Consider the following 21,990-nt stretch of genomic DNA (forward strand, 5'->3'; position numbering starts at 1 on the left):
AGCTGACTAAGTTGATTTTCATGAGAGGAAAACTATTTTTTCCATCTCAATTTGTGTTTATGCTTGTTCATTTGAACTAAGTTAAATTCTGACAAAGCAATCTGGATTCGCAGTTGAATGATTTATGTGTGACTTAGGAAAGGAGACAATTGCAAAACTATTTCTAATCTTTAGTTACAAAATGAACTTTATTCCTTTTATTCCCCTTACTCAGAGGTACTCTGGTCTGTGCAATAATGCCAACTTGCAAAGTGGCGACAGGGAGTAGATATGATCAAAAACTTTTCCTTTGGAATTCTCCACAGACCCTGCTCAGATCCTGTGAACCTTCCCAGCCTCCCTCTGTGTGAATCCACTCTCTGGTCTCTCTCCTTATTTTTTTGCATTGTGGTCTGTACCTTTGACAAATTTAGTACTTTCTGTTCTGTTACCGATTTGGGAAAAATCTGAATTTCTGTCAATGCTAATGAGAAACTTTGGTTTTAATGATTCTTATGCTTCTCTGGTTAGGGTTTTATTTAATATTGCCAACTGAAGTATGTCTGAAGTACAGTCCAGCTTCTTAGTTAGGTCAAGTGCATGAAATTAATCAAATACCAAAGAAGAGATCTATGCCCAGACACAGCAGGAATGCTCCTGACAATTGAAAGATAGAAAAAAATCCCATTCAAAGGGATGATTTATCCAGGGAACATAATGGGAAGTGGAGAAAAGTCAGGGGTAAGGGAGAATTGAATTTCAAAAATGATGTCCTTTAGATTCAAGAGGATGTGAATGATCAAGTTGTTTTGTTTGTTTTCTGTTTTGCTTTGCTTTTTTGTTTGAATAGCCAAGAGTACTTCTTTATGGATCATCTCTCTAGCGTCATGAAAACCTCAGGTAGAAAGCTGTAAGTAATGTTCCCATTATGGAGAACCAAACTTAAGAATATCTAAGCAAGAGAGTTGTGGGTGGCTCTCAGAGTTGCCTGATGGCTGGCTTTCTGTTTCTTTAAAAGGAAACTAGTCTGTGGTTATTTTCATGGGGGCAAAATTGAAAAAAAATTATGATTACAACCCACATAACTCCGAGTTCTGTGAAGACAAAGAGAATGTCCATTTTGTTTGGAATTATACCCCCAGGACTTAGTGTGATGCCTGGCTCTAGCATATATTCATTTACTAAATATTTATTATTAATATTTATTAAAAATATTGTCTGAATCAATAAGTTTCATAAAAGTATAAGTAATTCCAGATTCAAAACACCACAACAGAATTTTTATTGCTAGTTACTAATAGATACTTGATAGATTTAGTCTTATAGTGAATACATGTGATATTAACATTGGTTTTAGTATATATTTCAGGGAATCCATTGCAAGACTACCAGGAAAACATAATCAACAGAGACTTTTGCCATTCCAAAAGATTCTCTTTACTGTGAGACATATATAGTAATTTTTTTTTGAAATAAGCATTGAGTCTACCCCTACCTATGATAATTGTAAGGATCAATCTATAAAATCTGGCTATAGGAAATAAAGATATTTGGATACTGATCAAACATTGCAGGGTAAAGACCGCTGGTATTTACTTCCAGGTATATAATCTTCATGGAGTCTACATTGAGACGAACTTGAGAACTCAAGAACTCAAGCCTTTTTTTTTTTTTTTTTTTAATTTCTAATAGATCAGAACTTCATTGTTCAGAGTGCAAACATTGTCTTCTTAGCAAAGTTTTAAAAGTAGGTCTTGATTTGGAATAATTCTTTGGAAAAGTTTCTGAATAGTAGATGTTTCTTCTGTATTTACTGAATGACTAAATGAATGAATACAAAATAAGTCAATAAATCAGAGAATGTGTTGATTAGTTCCTCAGTGCTATTAGAAGGCAAGGAGCTTCATAAAACCACTACATATATAAATGGCAAGGAAAAAAATTTACTTCAAGTTTCAGTAACTTAAAGTTTAGGCCAGTTACTTCTGTTAGTTATCAGTAGCAGTAAGTAGCAAATAATAATAGTATTAAGCACAAAAGACAACCTGGATATGTTTAGCAAAGTAATTCCTAAAAGGAAAGTTGAATGAAAAATCAAAGTGCCACATTAAGCCTCAAATGAAATCCATAAGCCTTGGCCAATACTTCTGCTCACTTTTAGTCATAACTCTTATTATTAATGTCATTGTAATGGTAAGTGTCAGCCCACTTGCTGGGGGCAGGGATTGGTAAAAGGGGCTGACCTTCAGGAGAGCAACATACTAATAAGAACATCTCACAGATTTCTGGATATAGAGCTACAATGCAAAACTATTATATAAGGGACAGTTTTTTCTTTCAAAAGAAAGACAAACCAGCTCAAAACCATACACAAGCACACACAGAACACCACCACCACAAGCTGATGGTGCCAGGCCAGTTCTTAACAATAGCCCTAGGATGCCTGGTGTCCCACTCAGGTTCACATTCAGGTTCAGGTTCAGGCAGAAGCAGAAATATTAAGCAATGATTAGTGATCAGACAGTTGAGGCATGAACCATCCGTCAATTTGCACATTCCTGAAAGAGATGTAGCTACATGCACTGTATGCAAAAGAAAGTGAATATAGCATCATTAAGCTCTCACATCAGGTTTTTATCATTCATTTTTATCATTGGCAATTACTGACATTTATTTTTAATATATGCTTCTTTGAATTAGGTTTCTTTCGAGCAAAGATCAGAAATAAGTCATGCCAGTGTTTTTTTGTTTTTTGTTTTTTTTTTTTGAGGTGGTTTGGTGATATCAAGTGTTGCTTTCTTGATTCTTAACATTTGTAAACAACTTTTTCTACCTGTGACTTTAGGTTTGGCTTGGATTGGGAAATGGGTGACATACGGGGTCCCTGATTTCCTGTGATTCCCTGATCACAGAAATGGACCCCAAAATATGTAGTCTGCATATTTTTGCGGGGCCAGAACCGATGGCTGTTACCTTTGCCCGCAAAGCAACCAGCCCCCACAAATAGGAGAGCTAGTGTTTATTTAGAAATGGCATTTAAACTGTAAAGTCACAGGCATTCTGAAAAGGCATAGGAATGATGATTTGGAATTCCTGAGTTTTCCCACGAATGGGATTTGTATGAAGCAACCTGCCTTATCCCCTTTTGCCTTCTCACACTACCTCAACCTAGGCCAGTTCTGAGTACTTTCATTGAGCTGAGATTGATCATCTAAACCCAAAGCCAGTTTCCTTTGAGTACATAGGCTTGGCAAGAATGGCTTTTCCAAGCAATGGTTTCAGAAAACAGGAGCTCATAATATTCAAATTGTTTATGTTTTTAATAATTTCTTTGTTTCTCCTCCAATCCTAGTCCAGACTTGCTAATCCCCAGCATTTCTACTTTCCTATAATGGACAATCATAAATTTCCTGAGAGGTAAGGGTCCCTGGGTCTGAAGCACAGTGCTGTTGTTTGTTCAAGATATTTGGAGACTGTGCCAAGTGCATAACAAAACATGGTTTATGGCCTTCATTTGGCATTGATTTGTGCTACAAAGCTCAGAGTATCATTTCCTCCAGAGGCTTTGCATTTTTAATGTGAGAAAATATTTCCAACTACAGAGTTCTTGAAGAACTACAATGTTTAATTTTTGAAAACAAAAACCTTTCAAAATAAAACAGTTTAAAATTTTTTTGTTTTAAGTTGTTGCTTTTAACTAGAGCCTTCAAAATGGTCTTTCCAAGTAGTGTTACTTTACTAACAGTCACTGGTGTTGCTTCCTGGGGGACACAAACCAACTTGACGTACTGGCTATGATGTTACAAAAAAATACAGGAAAGTGGTGTCAAGAAACAACATGACTTACTGGCTTGTACCCTGCAACTGGGCCTGAGTCAGAACTCTTCCACCGGCCTTGGAGCCTCGAAATGGATGGAGGAAAGATGAATCACACAGATTTTAAACACAGATAGCTTTTTCAAAGAAAGAACTTCACTCAAGAGTGAGTAGACCAGCAGACTCATCATGTCCAATAGAGAGGAGGTAAATATAATATTTCGGGAAATTCACTGCAGACGAATTAGGATGAAAAATAAATTAAAAAGCAAGTTAGTTTCCCAGATAAGAGTAGAAATGTTCACTGGAATAAAAAGGGCTAAAAAAAGAGGACAAAATAAAAGGGCTTAACACCTTACCCCAGAAAGTCACTTGTCTTCCAGAGTATTGACTTCCCCCACTCAGATCCTTCCTTGGTCAGGAAAAACAAAACAAAACTAAAGAACAAAACTATTAGGCCCAGCGCAAGTATTAATATTATTCACCCTTGAAAGAAAAGCTTGATTATGGGTGATGCTAGTCCCAATTTTCACTGGCTTGTCTAAAGGATCTAGAAACCACAGATTGCTGGGCCACACCCTCAAGTTTCTCATTTAGTAGGTGTAGGGTGGAGTTCAATAATTAGCAATTTTCTTAAATTCCCAGGTTATATCATGCTGCCTGTGCAGGGACCATACTTTGAGAACCATTGTTTTAGCGTAACTCGTTGTTTTGGGATCCAAGGAAATGGAAGCACATGTGTTTAGGGTAATCTTGTGCTTGTTTGCATTTATTCTCATATATATCTCTGCACATGCAAACTACAGTAGAGGAAGCATTTGCCTGGATAATTCAGGCTCACAAATGACTTGCACTCCATTAAAATATTTCAAGCATAGGAAGTGTTTTCTAGGGGAGTGTTTCTGAATCACCCTATGACTTACTCTATTGCCCAGTTTTTATTTTGCATATGTATAGTAAAGTATTGTTTGCCTTAAGAGAAATATGTTTACCTGTCTCTAATGATGGCTTCGCTCTGATTTCCTGTTTGTGCCAGATCTGGGAAAAAGGTTGTGTTGGGAAATGGGAATGTGAATGGGCAAAAGGTTTTCTAGATGAGCTAGTTTTAAAACATGTCCTATTCGTATTTCTGGTGTTATTAGGAAAAGGTCACAGGCAGTCTGAAGATGAGTTTATTGTTACCTCAAAACTGAATGAACCCAAAAAGCGCTTCTTACTTGTCTTCAGTCCAGGCTTTAACTAGGAAAACCCTGGAAGAGGTCATGGAAGAGTCTTAGAATTTCCATGATGGTGTTAGGACAATTGATAACCATTTTGTCCCACAAAACTGCACAATATCAAGGAATCAAAATAATCTCAATGTTAACTCTTACTTAATGCTGATACAGTTCTTAACTCCTAATCTATTTTCTCTGCATTTCCAACTTTTGTAAGCCTACAAAATAAAATATATATGATATACATTATCATTTTTGTTCCTTATGAAAGGCCTGAAAAGCAAGTCTTAGTTTGTATGCTTTACTGATAAGGAAGCTGAGGTCAGAGAGACAAGCTAGTGAGTGGCTGAGCTGGGGCTCGCACCCAGATCTTTTGGATTCAAAGCTTATGCAGATTAGATAAATTGGTGATGGGATAAAGGTGATAAGGACTGTTTCCCCAAAAGTTTGACTAGAAAATGGCATGAACTTATAACACCTCCTATGACTCCAATTTGATTTTATAGGGCATTACCTCCAGCTATCCATGGCTCCTTGACTACAGCTTCTCTGTGAATCTCAGTTCAAAATTCCAGAGAGAGAATTAATTGACCTAGCCTGGAAAGAATAAAAGAAAAATCTAGTACAAAATAGCTTCATGCACTCATCTCCTCATTAGGGCTGAAATTGGAACAAGATTCTTTTAGAAGAGAGTGGAGTGGGAGACAGCGATTGGCATTTCTAGGACAAGCAAGTGTGGCCAACATTTACCTGCAAGCCTCTTCCTTTTTTCATTCTTCCATGAACATTCATATCTATTTCCCTGCCAAGATGAAATGCTTACACTCTTTTTACTTCTTGCTCATCCACAAGATACATTATATTTGAGTCTGTGATCAGCTTGAGTCATAGGTTACTGATATATGTTAAATATTAAATATATAAACTGTGCTAACATCTGCTGCCAAAGAAATGATGCCTTGTGGCAGCTACCGATAAAACAGGACAAACTATTTATACTTAATTCATCTGGCCCTCACCAGAAACAAAGACTACTGGCCTTTGAGTGAGGAGGCTTGAGTTCCAGAGTCAGCCTTCCCTTTCACTATAAACTGTTCTAGATCATTCATTGCAAGGAACATCTCCAGGTTCCAGGTAAAGGAGGTGTGGCAGCTGTGGAAGAGAGCCCTGCTCAGATTTCCCTCCAGGAGCACCAGACTCCAGCTGCCGCACCTTTGGGATCCACTGCAACACTCACTCACAACAAGTTCATGATCCTGCAAAGCTGCTCCCAGCCAATGGCTGAGCATGCTGTGGGTATGGGAGCTGGGCCCTTCCTGCCCAATGTGGGCCTCTTTTGATGGGCAGTTTTTTCTCTGGGGTTTCTCATCGGCCTGGCCTTGCTATCTCAGACCTTGATTGTAGTCTGAGGCTTTTCCTACTCAACCCTCCTTTATTCCTTTGTGATCTGAAGGTATCTCCTGCCTGCTGCTTCTCACTCTCCCCTTTATCTTCCATGGGTATTTCCCTCAAAACATCTCCTACATTTTTAATTTTGTCTTGATGTCTGCTTCTTAGAGGGCTTAAACTGACAGAGGATGTAAGAATTCAGAAGAATTTTGTGGTATTCAATTGCAGGAAGTGGAGCTGGAATTCCTGGGAAGGGAAACTTTTGTTCAAACAGCAAGGTAGATGGTTTCTCAGATTATGGTCCCTGAACTTGTGGTCAATTGGCGTTAGTATACGTTAAGTGACTCTAATTAGTAGAGGTTAGAATGACCTCAATCTATACAGTAGAATTTTAGAGTTTCTACAAGTTGAAAAATTACAGGACTAATTACATTTACAAAGTAAATAATTACATTTTATATGTTAAGCGTTAATGTGACTTCCAGAGGTGCCTAATGTAAAATGACCAAGATGCTGAGAGAGCAAAGCACCTTTAAAAGTTGTCTCCATTTTCTTGACATCATAGTTCCTCCAGTTTCAAATGAAGGAAAAGCCCCTTTCTAGTTATCTGTTGTGAGGGATAAGAGTTCTTGGGAAGTTTAGGTACCACATAAAACTTTGCAAATGGTGTTCTGAAACAAACAATTTTTCCATACTCCCATGAGCTTTGAAGTTTTCTTTTTGCAGCTCATTCATAGTTAAGGCAGAGGTATGAGGATAGTCAGTGTGCTGTCAAATGGTGGATTTTGGTGTAGGATGATCTGGCTTAGTCATTTTATCAGAGAACTCTGAACTGTCAGAATTTTGAGTCTTTTCTTTTGGGCTGGTGTATTTTCACAAAGGAATCTTAAATCTTTTACTGAATTATAAAAGCCTGGCTGTCAGGTCCTGAGAGTCATATGGGGAGAAGGGTATATGTTGAATATCTTGAGGAGGGGGTATGGGGGTCAGAATTTTCACCATTCAGTTCACTTTCACTTAATCCCCATTTTCAATAGAGATACCTTTCCTCAGCTCTATCATCCCTGAATCTGGCCTCTATGGTTTTTGAAGTTTTTTTTTTTCTAGTGTGGAGAAAGTTTTTTGCTCAGATGTAGAACAGACTGCAGCCTGCAACAAACAATGAGGAAGAGAATTTATGAATGTAGCTTCCTATGTCAACTTTTAATGAATTGTCTTGTCTTCAAGTTTACCTTCCATGCCCAATTTTGGAGCTACTGGTGTTTCTTATTTTTTCTGAACTTTTGTTGCAGTTATTTTCTTTTCAATTTTCTTTGTTTTTTTGTGTGTGGGTGTATTAGTCCATTATTGCACTGCTATAAAGAAGTACCTGAGACTGGGGTAATTTATAAAGAAAAGAGGTTTAATTGACTCATGGTTCCACAGGCTACACAGGAAGCGTAGCTGGGGAGGCCTCAGGAAACTTACAGTCATGGCAGAAGGCAAAGGGGAGGCAGGCACATATTCACATGGCCAGGGCAGGAGGAAGAGAGGAAAGGGGGAGGTGCAACAGTATACTTTTAAATAACCAGTTATCATGAGAACTCACTCACTATCATGAGAAGAGCAAGGAGGAAATCCACCCCCATGATTCAGTCAACTCTTACCAGGCCCCTCCTCCAACTTTGAGGATTACAATTTGACATGAGGTTTGGGCAGGGATACAAATCCAAACCATATCAGTGGAGTTTTTTGCTTTTTAAATTTTTAATTTTTTTAGAATCATATTTTTAAAATGTCTTAAATGGAAAGAATAATTGTACATATTTTTGGGGTACATAGTGATGTTTTGATACATAAAATGTATGGTGATCAGATTAGGGTAATTAGCAAATCCATCTCATTTATCATTTCTTTGTGTTGTGAACATTCAATATTCTCATTCTAGCTATTTGAAACTATAGTCATTTGAATCTAGCTATTTGAATCTATAGTCATCCTATGGTGCTATAGAACACTAGAATTTATTCCTCCTATCTAGCTGTAATTTTGTATCCTCTAGCAAATCTCTCCCTTTCCCTCTACCTTTCCCATCCTCTAGTGTCTTCTGTTCTACTTTTTACTTCTATGCGCTCACTTTTTTTTTTTTTTTTTTTTTTTTTTTTTTAGCTTTCACGTATGAGTGAGAACATGAGATATTTAACTTCCTCTTAATTTAATATCCTCTGGTTCCATTCATGTTGCTGGGGATGGTAGGATTTCATTCTTTTTTATGGCTGAATAGCATTCCATTGTGTACATATACTACATTTTCTTTATCCATTCGTCTGTAGGTGGACACCTAGGTTGATTCCATATCTTGGCTCTTGTGAATATGTTGCAATAAACATGGGGGTGCAGATGTTTTTTTATGTACTGATTTCCTTTCTTTTGAATAAATACCGAATAATGGGATTCCTGGATCATATGGTAGTTCTATTCATTGTTTTTTTTTTTTTTTTGAGGAATCTCCATACTGCTCTCTGTAGTGTTTATACTATGTTAAATTCCCAATAACAGTGTGTAAGAGTTCCCTTTTCTCTGCATCATTGTCAGCATTTATTTTTTGTCTTTTTGATAATAGCCATCCCAAGTAGGGTGGAAATGATACCTCACTGTGGTTTTGATTTGCATTTTCCTGATATCCCATTCTCTTTGTTTGAGCTAATACCTCTTTTCTCCCCACTCCCTCTTTTGGTGAGATTTGAGGTGGAATAAGAGGTAAATATAGGTGTTCAATTAGTCATGTTTAACTCAATGTCCCCTTCCAGGAGGTCTGGAGGGTCTGCTTGACAGCAGTCATTCCTATGGAGGGGGTACAAGGAGGAGTCAGCTCTTAAACTTTAAACCATGTTAGGCTGTGAGATCACATCTAACTTCACGATTTGACCCTGAAGAGAAAGAAAAACCTGTGGATTTGATGAGTATAAGTAGAGATAGCTACAGGCAGCTCACACTTCAAAGCACTTGACTTTTTGTATTGTAGCTGAGTTAATTTTTTGAGTTGCTTAGGAAGATACTATTGTAGTAAGGTGACCTATAAGCCACCAAAAATGCTAGCTTGGTTTTCTTTGGGTATACAAAAACCTCCTAAAACTTCAGGTATCCTTTAATAATTAGTAATTTCTTATTCTGGTTAAGTTGGGAGATTGTTACACATCAGGGTTTAATGAAGTAAACATATTGAGAATAATGGAGTTAGAGAGAGGAGGAAAGCTAGATTGAATCCTGTGATATTGGGTTGGAATTCGAGGCATGAACTCATGATTATCAATAGGTAGGCCAAAATACAAATATATAAATGCAAGTCTATATGTACACACATGCATATTTCAATAATATAAGCAGAGAGTTAAATTTAGATGTAACTCTGGTGTGTATGTGTGAGTGTGTGTACATATACATATATCTGCTAGCTCTGTCTACTGAGAGAGACTAGGAGCAGCATATATACACCAATAGTAAAAGATACATTGGACCTTGATCTTGATCTTAAAATACCATTCCCCATTAAAAGCAACCAGGTCTCTTTGAGAAAATGATTGATTTTTGGTCTCGGTAGAAAAAGTAAAAGAAGAACCAGAACATCTTTTGATATAAGAGAGCAAGGGAATGTTGAAGGAATGCTGGGACATAAAGAAAGGACACAGAAGTCAGCTTGACTGGGCTGCCACAGGCCAACTCTGGGACAATTTAAGCATCAAAATAAATATAAAATAATGGATTGTAACCCATTAAATAAAATAGGAATCCATCAGTCTATACTGATAAATATTGGATCAATAAATGGAATAAAACAGTAGAATAGCAATTAATAAATGTGGAAGGGAAGACATAGTTAGAAAACAGCATTTGTCAATTGTCGTAGTAATAATCAATTCAGGCAAAAAACATCAGTGGCTGCTAGAACTAGTGGATAAGAATTTGATGAGAGACAGGATATTTACTTAAGTGACAAACTATCTCCCCACAATATGTTTTAAAATTATAAATGTAAAGGAAAAAGTATAGCTTTGTAGTAGAGAAGCCTGGCAAGGACCATCTTAATCAAGTGATCAAAGTTAACACCAGTAATGAGACAAATTAAAATTCTGTACCACCCAAGAGGATGCAATAAGATGAACATTTTTGTGATATATTCCTGCTAAAAATCATAACCTGAATTTACTCACAAAGAAGCATCAGACAAACCCATATTAAGGGATAGTCTGTAGAGTGTAGTTAGCTGTCCTGTATGCTGCCAGAATTGCAAGATCATGTAAGTGAAGGAATAGCTGAAAAATAGTCCTCATGTTAAAGGAAACTAAACAGACATGGTCATTAAATGCAACATGTGATCTTGGACTAGACTTTTTGCCATAAAGCACTGGTTCTCAAAGTGTGGTCCTGGGATTAGCAGCTTCAGCACCATGTAGGAACTTGGTTAGAAATATAAAATTTTGGACCTCATGTTAAACCCACTTAATCAGAAACCCTGGATTTGGGCCCACTAATCTGTATTTACTGAGACTTCCCATTGATTTTGTAGCACACTAAAGTTTGAGATCCATTACTATAAAGCATATTGTTGGGGCAATAGTTGAAACTCTGGAGTACATGGTAATAATATATCAGTGTTAATTTCCTGCTTTTCAGGTCATTGTTTGTAGGAAGTACATACTAAATTATTCAGGAGAAATAGAAAATTATGCCTACAACTTACTCTTAAATGACTCAAGAATTGGCCAGACAAGTTGGCTCATGCCTGTAATCCCAACACTTTGGGAGGTGGAGGTCAAGGTGAAGGGATCACATGAGCTCAGGAGTTCAAGACCAGCTCGGGCAACATGGTGAGACCTCATCTCTACTAAAAATAGAAAAATTAGCCAGGTGTGGTGGCGCATGTCTGTAGTTCCAGCTACTCAGGAGGCTGAGGCAGGAGGATTGCTTGAGCCCATGAGGTCAAGGCTGCAGTGAGCTGTGATCATGCCACTGCACTACAGCCTGGGTAATAGAGCAAGACCCTGTCTCAAAAAAAAAAAAAAAAAAAAAAAATTCAAGAATAAAAAGTTACTTGTAATATATATACAACTCTTCTGTATGTTTTAAAATATTTCAATATGAATATTTTTTCAATAGGATGGGGCTAAGTTACAGATTTACTATATTAGAAAGTTTGACTCATGTTCACTCTAATTGCTTTTATGTTAAGTCAAATGTGGCACTAAATACAAAGGATGCATATTCCATTACATGTATGGTTAAATCTGCTATGGAAAATAGTTTGTTCACCCAAAACCATCTGTGTTTATTTTCAGGTTGAATGAATCCTAAGGTTAGTTACATTCTTTAAAACCATTTGATGAATGACACAATCTCTGAATCACATCAAAGCCAATATGGTTTCTTCAAGGATTCCATATCAGTGGAAAAACATTTCTACTCAATAGCATCTGCCTATCCATATGTGGAAATAGTTAATACATGAAACTGAAAAATAATTGTTTTCAAATAATTGGCTAGATGACATACACAGCCCCTTTTTCTCAGCTGCATTACTAATTGCCTGAATATCGTCTGTGTTTTGAATTTTTCCCTCATTGTAGAACTTTGCAAGACTTTCCATTGCACAAAATTATAATACAGCAAGAGCAAAATATAGCCTGAGACAAGTACATATGTTGGATTCTATTCAAATATGCAGGGCTTTATCTAGAAGGAAAAATCCTTTTAGAGTTAGAGAGGAAGTGAATCAGGCCCATGGACCTTGGCTAACCGATATGCAAACATCGGTGGTTGGTGGTTGTTTTTCTCCTTTTTGTTGTCTACTTTGAAGTTGCTGTACAATATCCAAATACCCAGCTCCAATCTCCCTGGTGTTTTAGTGGTTATGCATTTGTTCTGAGGCTATGAATGGAGAGGTCCCTTCCAACTAACAAGTGTTCCTTCCCCAGCCATAATCCATCAAAAGAACTGAATCTGATCGGTTATGTCTCAACTGAAGAAGACAACATTTGTTTTAACAGAGTTTATTTAGAACATCCTGCTGCTAATGTCAGCACACAGATTGGGCAAGTTCCACCAAAATAACTTTCAGGCTATTTGTACTCAATTAAATGTTTATTTAAAATTTCCTTTTGGTTTTTACTGCTGTAAATGCATTGTTCATTTTTCACATACCAGGCACTGTTGTTTAGTCTCAAGGGCATTACTTGTTACAAATTTAACAACTGTGACACATTAAAAACAACATTTAGGGAAGAAATTAGTGTTGAGAAGATGTGACCAGATGTTTTCATAGTGTTTTGCCAAAGTGTCACTTAAATGCCAACAAGATTTTAAAAGGAATTTTTTCCCAAAGCATTTCACTATACCCACTTAAGTGACCCCAAAATATGTTGCTATCACAGATATGTTAGAAACAAAATTTAATTTTCATTTTAATCATAGTTTTCTTGAGGATACATAAAATCTTTTAACTGTAAATTTTTCTTTTATAAACCCATGGCAATTGAAAAAATTGTGACTGTGCCACATGCTGCCTTGGTGATCCAAATTTTCTTATGACTAAACTGGGGATGCTGGCCAGGTGCGGTGGCTTACACCTGTAACCCCAGCATTTTGGGAGGCCAAGGTGGTTGGATTACCTGAGGTCAGGAGTTCGAGACCAATGTGACCAACACGGGAAACCCCATCTCTACTAAAAATATAAAATTATGTGGTGGCACATGCCTGTAATCCCAGCTACTCAGGAGGCTGAGGCAGGAGGATTGCTTGAACCTGGGAGATGGAAGTTGCAGTGAGCTGAGATCGCACCACTGCACTTTAGCCTGGGCAACAAGAGCAAAACTCTGTCTCAAAAATATAAATAAATAAATAAATAATAAAGTAAAATGGGGATGCCATCTCCTATGATTGTTATGGAAATTAAATGAGATACCGTATGTGACAATTTTAGCCCAGTACCTGGCACATATAATAACACTTTAATAGTGTTATTACTATTATAAATAAACATTATTATTTATTGACTGACTTCATAGGGATACAAGCTAAAATATCCCCACTAAGTTCCCTGGCACTATTTTGACTTAGCAGAAAGGCAGTCTCCCCTGCAAGTCCCCCTGAGGCTCCAGTCTTTGACTGAGATTGTCAGTTCGCACTAGGAAAAACAAGCCCATCCAGAGGAAACTACAAAAGAAAGTCATTATTATTTTCACATAAATTGGATGGTGATTAGGTTAGAATTCTCTGAGCTGAACTCTAAATTCAAGAGCATTTAGAAATGAGCCTGCAGGTAAATACAACACAACAGAGACTGGACTCCAAGCAGAGAACTCCATGTTTGCTCTACTTCAGTGAGAATTCTGTTGATGTCAGAGGGTTAACAGAACTTTTAACAGTTGACTGGGGTCCTGGAGTTTTCATGATTTGGTCCACATTCAAAAATATAAAACCCAGTGAAGCTAATGCTGTACAACAGAGGTTTTTCAGGGAAAAGGGATAAGCTTGATCCAAAAATATTTTGGAGGGTGGAGACATTCCAAGCATACCATTCCGTGCCTGTGCCAATGGAACGTGGGCACAGCACAGGAACAATGTTCAAGGCTGGAGAGCTTTAGAGTACCAGGGAAATTTTGAGTGAAAAACACAAAGAAGTGAAGAATATCCATCTCTGCCCTCATCATCATCATACACACACACTCACTCACACACACACACACACACACACACACACACACACGTTTCCCTATTTACAGTAGAATTATAAATTCTGAGTACATTTTAGGTTCACAAGCTATGGATTCCAAAATTTTGTGCCAAATATTTATAGCTGCATCTTGCAGATGTACAGCTCTACTCTGATAACACACAAACACACTGAATTGAAAGGAGAGACTGGGTAAGTTCCAGTTATTACATTTCCATCCCAAACTGGAAACAACATTTTGTTTCTTTCCACTATCTTTGATGCTAAGTGAGTAAAACTGCCATAATGAAAATGTGTCAATTTAAAAAATCAACATAAATATGGACAGCTTTTCCATATTAATCATGAAAAGGGAGTAACTTCTAGCATGGAGGAATATATCCACTCCCTTTCCCAAATTCCTTGAATAAAGCGTGTGTGCTTGTTTTCATGGTTGTATTTTCCTCATCAGTGTTTGTGATCCCTCAAAACATGAAGGGATTTTGATTTTGAAAAATCTCTCATTATTCCCAAGAACTATATTGGCTGTAATTTGTGAGTGGAGTTGTATGTTTGCAGTAGTTCATCTTCATTCTTCTCTGTAGGTAATCTGAGGAAATGCTGAGACACTTGGATACCCAAAAAGGGCTGAAGATTTCTCAATATAAATTTTAGTCAAACGCCTTCCAAAAATACTTTGCAGTCTATTTCACTAAAGATGCAGTCCCTCTTTTTCCTTGACTTTGATAATATATTTAACCAAAGAAGAGCAATGCAAAAGAACCATTCAGGAGGTTGCCTGGAGATGAAATGACTCAGTGTTTCTTAAAGGTGGGGCACAGCTCACCTCAATCAGAATCACCTGGGGAGCTTTGAAAACATCAGATTCCTGGGCCCAACTCCAGCCCTGCTGAGTCAAGATCTCCCCAGGGTGGGGACTAGGCAGTTGCATATTTAATGAGCTCTGCAGGTGATTCTTATGCATCTTAAGATGTAGAGAGAGGGTAATTACTAGATCTGGTCATAAAAGGTAGTATTGTCTTCTGCTCAGGAGCTCCTCTGTCTTTGAAGAGAGGGTCAGTGGCATATTGACTTTGAAAAAAATCAATTTAAACGAACAGCAAGTCATTTTCCCTCTTCTCAATACTTTATTCTAGCTGTGTTTTCTTCCACAGGTTCAATCATCCAGTCTCCTTCACACAGAATAGCATTTGGAGTTGAGCAGCTACCCAAAACATTTTACTGTTGGTCCTTTATTTCTGATGCCTTTGTGTTGCTCGTCAGTGACCATGATCTGAATTTTCAGGCAAAAAAAGGGATACATACTAACAGCTTAGTCACCTGGTAGTCACAGGTGTGGGACAGACCTGAATCTCTGACAGTATCTTATAGGCTGTGGTTCTTGAGCTTTACTGCATTAGAATCACCTGGATTTAAAACTGTCAAAGTTTAGGCCATGCCTCAGATCAAAGTCATCAGAATCTCTAAGGGTAGGGCCCAGACATCAGCTCCCGGGTGTTTTAATTTGAAACCAAGGCTAAGAACCATGGTTGTAGGGCATCTATAGAAAGTGCCGTCTTTAGAACCCTGGGGAAGATCATGAATATTTTCCTTTACAGATGGAACTTTGCTGATCTCTAGTAGGAGAAAATTTAGGAGATCTTTCTTTATAGAGACTTGTTCCTGAGAGAGAATTTTCATTTCTTCAGCATATTCAACTACTATTACAGGAAGTCCAGTGTGGAAGACTGAAGTTTGAATCTTCCACACTTGGAGGTGTGTAAAGTACACATGCATAGACATACACACAGCATGTACTATCCCTTCCCAGCTACAAAACTCTTCTACATCAGCACTTCACTTTGTCTGTTTCAAGATAATCTATGAAATTTATCAGTCTTTGGCTCTTTGCTATCTTCTCAAGAGCCGGTAACAGATCTCCAGTGAGCTGAAACAGGGAAAGTTGTTTTAAACCATTGACTGCTTAATAAATTAGCACTAGATGGCTTTTAGTCTAATTTATCTCTGAGAGCCAGTTTCCCAGGGTATCAGAGCAATACCACAAGAAAAATTATTTCCATTAAACACCACAAAAATGTCTTTCCTGTGATACTTCACTGAAAGGGTGACATGTACGAGATTCTCAGTCACAAAACAGGAAAGAAATGTTTGAAAGTTAAATTAAAAAGTAAAGCACAGTTAAGATTTTATTGAGCTTAAACCCCATTCCTACCCCCTAAACATATAAATCTGTTCTGTGTTCTGTGTCTCCCACTCAGATGGGTGATAAATTTTGGATGCTGAATTCTTATGTCTCTAAAAATAACGTTTACCTAAAGTGAAGTGCAACATCTGGGTTTATTGGGGGAGCATGAAGTGGCCTTTCAGGTTAATTATTTGTGTGGTCAGGTTAGATTTCCCAACCCTGAAAATGATGCCAGTTTTGTTTCTCTTGGCCCCTGCCCACTACAGGTAAAGAGTCTGGTTCCACTGACTTTCCCATAGACCTGCTTCTTAATGCAGAATGTCACTGTCAATGCCCTGACATTGAGGAAATGGAATATTTCCCATTTGCTGCCTGAGTTGAAGGACCTGCTGTCCCTGGAGGCACCTTGGTTACTGTAAATCGAAATGTTTTGGAGAATTCCCCAGTGCTGTCATAGAGAATGTCATTACAATAGACCCATGGGTCTCTGATGCTCTCGAAAGAATGTGTTTCTTTGCCCTCACCATGAAGGATATGTCTGATTGTCTAGACCAGAGAGCAGATTGAGATGGTCCATATGCATCTTTAGGGGCTGTCCAAATAGGAAAGATAGTGAAGCTGGCATTAGATTGATCATAATAAGAACTCTTTACTCTTTCCAGCACTCCAGTCCATATTCCAAAACAAGCTAATACCATGGAAAAAGCAGCCTTATGAAGGAATGTGGTGAGAGCAACCAGCTGTCCAGGGTGATCCTGGGAATTGATGGTCTTTTTTGAAAAAAATAAATAAATAAATAAAAAGAACAACATCATAGACAGTCTTGAAATAAATTTTTTAAATTTCTAGATCTTTATATAAATTTGAGCCCAAACATTTTCATTCACAACATAAATTTTTCCAGGCACTAACTCAAGACCTGAGAGTTATCTTTTCATTTTTCCCCTTTCCCTACCAAATTGTTTGTTATTCCTTCTCTTCATTTCCACTCTTTTGGCCACTAGTTCATTTTAAGACTTTATTGCTTCAAGTTGGTCTATTGTCAAAGACCCTTTACTCATTCCCAGACCTTCAGCCTTTCAAAATTAAAGGCCATTCTGTACACCAACACCAGACTATCTGGGATTATTGCTTGGCTCATCTCACTTGTCTACTTAACTTTTTCAATGGCTCTCCCATTGACTACTGAGTAAGATTATGGCAATTTATCATGTTGTTCAAGGCCTTTTATAATTTTGTTCCAAATTATGATGCCTATTATATGCTACTTCCTATGCTCTAACCAAAGGACACCTATCTAACCCTTCTTTTTTTTTTTTTAAGACAGACTCTCACTCTTGTTGCCCAAGCTGGAGTGCAGTGGCGCGATCTCAGCTCACTGCAACTTCTGCCTCCTGGGTTCAAGCGATTCTTCTGCCTCAGCTTCCTGAGTATCTGGAATTACAGGCGCCCGCCACCACACCTGGCTAATTTTGTACTTTTAGTAGAGACGGGGTTTTGCTGTGTTGGCCAGGCTGATCTCGAACTTCTGACCTCAGGTGATCTGCCCGCCTTGGCCTTCCAAAGTGCTGGGATTACAAGCGTGAGCCACCACGCCCAGCCTACCCCTTCATTTCTTAACTTCATCTTGTCTTTTCTCACCTTTGGCTTATACCATTCTCTCCATCTGGGCTGTCACTTCCTCTCATCTCTTCTTGATAATATCTTGCTTGTCTTCTAAAACCTAAGTCAGAAATCCCCCTTCCTCCATAAAGCCTTTTCAGGGCACTTTAGTCAGAAGCTTTCTTTGCCTTCCTGTCCTTGAGCATTTGATTGGGGCTACTCTTAAGGCCTATAACATGCATTTTTTTGTAGTTATTTAGGTCCCTATATTAGCTTTCTCAGTGGGTTGCAATGTCTGGAAGGCGTAAACCATTTCTTTGTATTCTCCGTCATGCCTTGTACGTGTTGGATGATGAATGAGTAAATGAAAGAAAGGTAAATGCTACTTCCTTCCCTTCCTAATCATACTGAAAAAGTGTAACATGGAGAATAGGTCCTGCAGAAATCTCTCATACATCCAGTTATAGGGCAGCCTGGGCCTAAGGATGTGGATTAGTGGTGAGGAGACCTTGGCATGTCTGAGTTCAGGTCAGTTTCCAAGGACCACCTAAGTGTTTAGAGGCTTATCTGAATAAATGGATCCTCCCAGATCTTTGGAATTTCTGAGATGAAAGTGGGCAGAACTGTGGGCCTGTCATAATAAAACACGTATTTAAAAAATTTTAACTGAAGATTATATAAGTATCAGAAAACTTGAGGCCCAAATCTGATAAATATGTGGTGCAGGTGGCTCAGGAACTGAGCAGGTTGACCTCCAGCGTGCTTGCTCTAGAAACCTGGCTACAAGACTCTGGCAGATTGTGAGTTTATAGGTTGAAAGATGAAAGATAACTTAAAAGAAGGAAAGTACTTCAAAGGATTGAGATGTTGCAACAAATTCCCAGTCCTGGTCAGTGTGTTTGCGAAAGAAGGCTTAATACACGGGAATAGTCGATTCTTAAAAACTAACTTGTGTTTACTCAAATGATTTTTGCAAGCAGAAATTATGGCCAAACGTGAGCCATCACTTTTTATACATAACAGCTGCACATAACAGCAATGTAAATCAGACCCTGTGTTTTTCTTACATGCCACAGTACCGTGACTGTGTCAGCATTAACAAACTGAAGACATTGTTCAAAGAGTTTGACAGGTAAAGGTAGATTAACTGGATCATTCAGGTCCCCATTGTTTTCTTTAATAGTATTTATATTTGAACTTGTCAATAATTACCTGTATTATCTCCTAATATCACTTTGCCTAGGTAGCCGCAGTTTTAAAATTTGTAACATGAGAATAATGGTAACTTTATCCCATGGGATTATAATGATTAAATAGCAAATATGAAAAGTGTGTTTAAATAGTGTTTCGTACTTTCTGAAGCACTGACATATTTTTGCATATTGTACGTATGTATGTATTATTCAGATAAAACAGTTGGTTACTCTCTGGTATGTATTTAGTCCTTTGATCCGTGCTCCTCTTTAGAGCATTTAACATTTGGATAGATAGATAGATGATGGATGGATGGATGGATGCATAAATACATATATAAATCTGTTTTAAATATACATAATTTAATTAACAATCAGTTTATCAGATAATAAGCAATTTAGAAGTGAACCCAAACTTGGAGGTTAGGTTGAATGGATTTTATAAATGCTATTTGTGTGGTTTTGAACATAATTTTAGATTCTTTCACTACTTAGAAAATGTCCTGTAATGCAGTGTTGTCTAAGTGTGGTCTGTGGACTGATGTTAGTCCATAATTTGTTCCTAGTAACAATTATAAGCACATTGCTTAATTTACTAAATTTTTCTTTTGCAAGAGTTTCTTGATTTCTATTCTGGCACAAGCTCTTTACGTTCTCATTGATTGGCGAACAATAGTTTGCTGCCATATTTGGCCACTATATATAAATAGTGAGAGAGAGAGAGAGAGAGGGAGGGCGGGGGGAGAGAGAGAGAGAGAGGGAGAGAGAGAGAGAGAAAGGGATTTATTATGGGAATTGCCTCATGTGATTACAGAGGCCGAGAAGTCCCACAATATGCTGTCTGCCAGTTAGAGAACAGGAGAGCCAGGGGTAATTTAGCCTAAGTCTGAAGGCAGAGCACCCAGAGACGGGATGGTGTAACTCTCAGTTTCAGGCTGAAGGCCTGTGAACCTGGGGAGGCTGCTGGTGAAAGTCCTATGATCTAAAGGCCTGAAAACTAGGGGAGCTTCAACATCTGAGGGCAGGAGAAGGTAGATATCCTAGCTCAAGAAGAAAGTAGTTGTTCCCCCTCCTCTGCCTTTTTGTCCTATTCAGGCAGGCCCTCAATGGATTGGATGATGCCTGCACACATTGATAGATCTTTACTGAATCTACTGATTAAAATGCCAATCTCTTCCTAAAACACTCTTATAGACACACGTAGAAATAATATTTTACCAGCTCTCTGAGCATCCCTCAACCCAGTCAAGTAGACGAATAAAATTATCACAGTTAAGGGGCATAGCCCCTTATTAACCATTTCAGGAGGGACACAACATCACTTTTGCTCACATTATTTTTCTGAGAACAATTGTCTTCTCTTACCTCTACCTAAGGGCATAGGGAAATACATTCCTTGGCTTTGTGAACACTTCTTGGCATTAACACATTAGGGAAGGGGAGCAAAACTTTTTGATGGTCACCTAAACCAGTATTTCTCAAACTATCTGTGGTGAGGGACCAGTTCTGTTTTTTGAGAGTTTAAATCTGTCACAACCTGATACTTGAAAAAAATTCTGTAAAAATGACTTACTAGAAATAAACCAACAATATATAAATACAAGTCAAGTTTTAGAAATCATTAGATTCAGGTCGGACACGGCGGCTCATACCTGTAATCCCAGCACTTTGGGAGGCTGAGGTGGGCAGATCACGAGGTCAGGAGATCGAGACCATCCTGGCCAACACGGTGAAACCCCATCTCTACTAAAAATACAAAAAATTAGCCGGGCATGGTGGCGGGCCCATGTAGTCCTGGCTACTCGGGAGGCTGAGGCTGGAGAATGGCGTGGACCCAGGAGGCGGAGCTTGCAGTGAGCCGAGATCACACCTCTGCACTCCAGCCTGGGCGATAGAGCGAGACTCTGTCTCCAAAAAAAAAAAAAAAAAAAAAAAAAAAGCAAAAAAATTAGCTGGGCATGATGGTGCATGCCTGTAGTCCCAGCTACTCGGGAGGCTGAGGCAAGAGAATGGCTTGAACCTGGGAGGCGGAGGTTGCAGTGAGCCGAGATGGCGCCACTGCACTCCAGCCTGGTGACAGAACATGGAATTTTATTTTCATATAGGGAAACAGATAATAAACAAGAAAATTTTAGGTAGTGATAATCCATCATGAAGATATGTGAATGGTAGCACGTTACCCATTAGCTTCTGGAGAGGCCTCCCTAAGGAGGATCCTTATGATCAAGATAGAACAGCAGATTTGGGAAAATGTATTCCAAACAAAAAGTTCCACCTTCTTTGAATTTAAGGTGTGTTTCATTTTCACTTCTAATTTCAAAATTTTCATAAGGCTTCAGAATATGCCCCTTTACAAAAACAGGTAAAAAAGAAAGATTTTAAAATCTTTTATTCCCTTTTCCTAAAACAGTATATGCATATTATTTTTATTATAGTTTTGTTGAGATATAATTCATATACCATTCAATTAATTCATCTAAGTGTACAATTTAATGGTTTTTTAATATATACAACCACCACTATGGTTAATTTTAGAATTTTTCATCCCCTCAAAAAGAAAACCTGTATGCTTTAGCTATCAGCTCATACCCTCTATTGTCCCCAACCCTGAGCAACCATGAATCTACTTTCTATCTTTATAAATTTGCCTATTCTGGACATTTTATATAAGTAGACATTTCATATAATACGTGATATAATGTGATTTAATCTTTTGTGACTGACTTATTTCACTTAGCATAATGTTTTCAAGGTCCAGCCATGTAGCATGTATTGGTACTTCTTTCCTTTTGTGGCTAAATAATATTCCATTGTATGAATATACCACATTTTGTTTATGCTTTTACCAGCTGATAGACATTTAGGTTGTTTCCACCTTTTGGTTGTTACGAATAATGTTTC

The 21,990-nt window shown here is 38.0% G+C and overlaps 2 protein-coding genes and 1 long non-coding RNA gene across 3 annotated transcripts in view; 1 reads left to right on the top strand and 2 right to left on the bottom strand.

Moving 5' to 3' along the window:
- LOC126959361 (uncharacterized) overlaps positions 1-11,242 on the top strand; it is a 77,531-nt gene extending 66,289 nt beyond the window's left edge. Inside the window, exon 3 of the long non-coding RNA XR_007727493.1 lies at positions 11,069-11,242. This is a non-coding gene — a long non-coding RNA (uncharacterized LOC126959361). The remainder of the gene's footprint in view (positions 1-11,068) is intronic.
- CGRRF1 (cell growth regulator with ring finger domain 1) overlaps positions 1-21,990 on the bottom strand; it is a 1,085,659-nt gene that overhangs the window by 422,251 nt on the left and 641,418 nt on the right. The gene's annotated exons all lie outside the window — the stretch shown is intronic.
- The window catches only part of CDKN3 (cyclin dependent kinase inhibitor 3), a 670,130-nt gene that overhangs the window by 288,875 nt on the left and 359,265 nt on the right, over positions 1-21,990 (bottom strand). The gene's annotated exons all lie outside the window — the stretch shown is intronic.

This window comes from Macaca thibetana, chromosome 7, assembly GCF_024542745.1.
Source record: "Macaca thibetana thibetana isolate TM-01 chromosome 7, ASM2454274v1, whole genome shotgun sequence".
Taxonomy (NCBI): Eukaryota; Metazoa; Chordata; class Mammalia; order Primates; family Cercopithecidae; genus Macaca; species Macaca thibetana.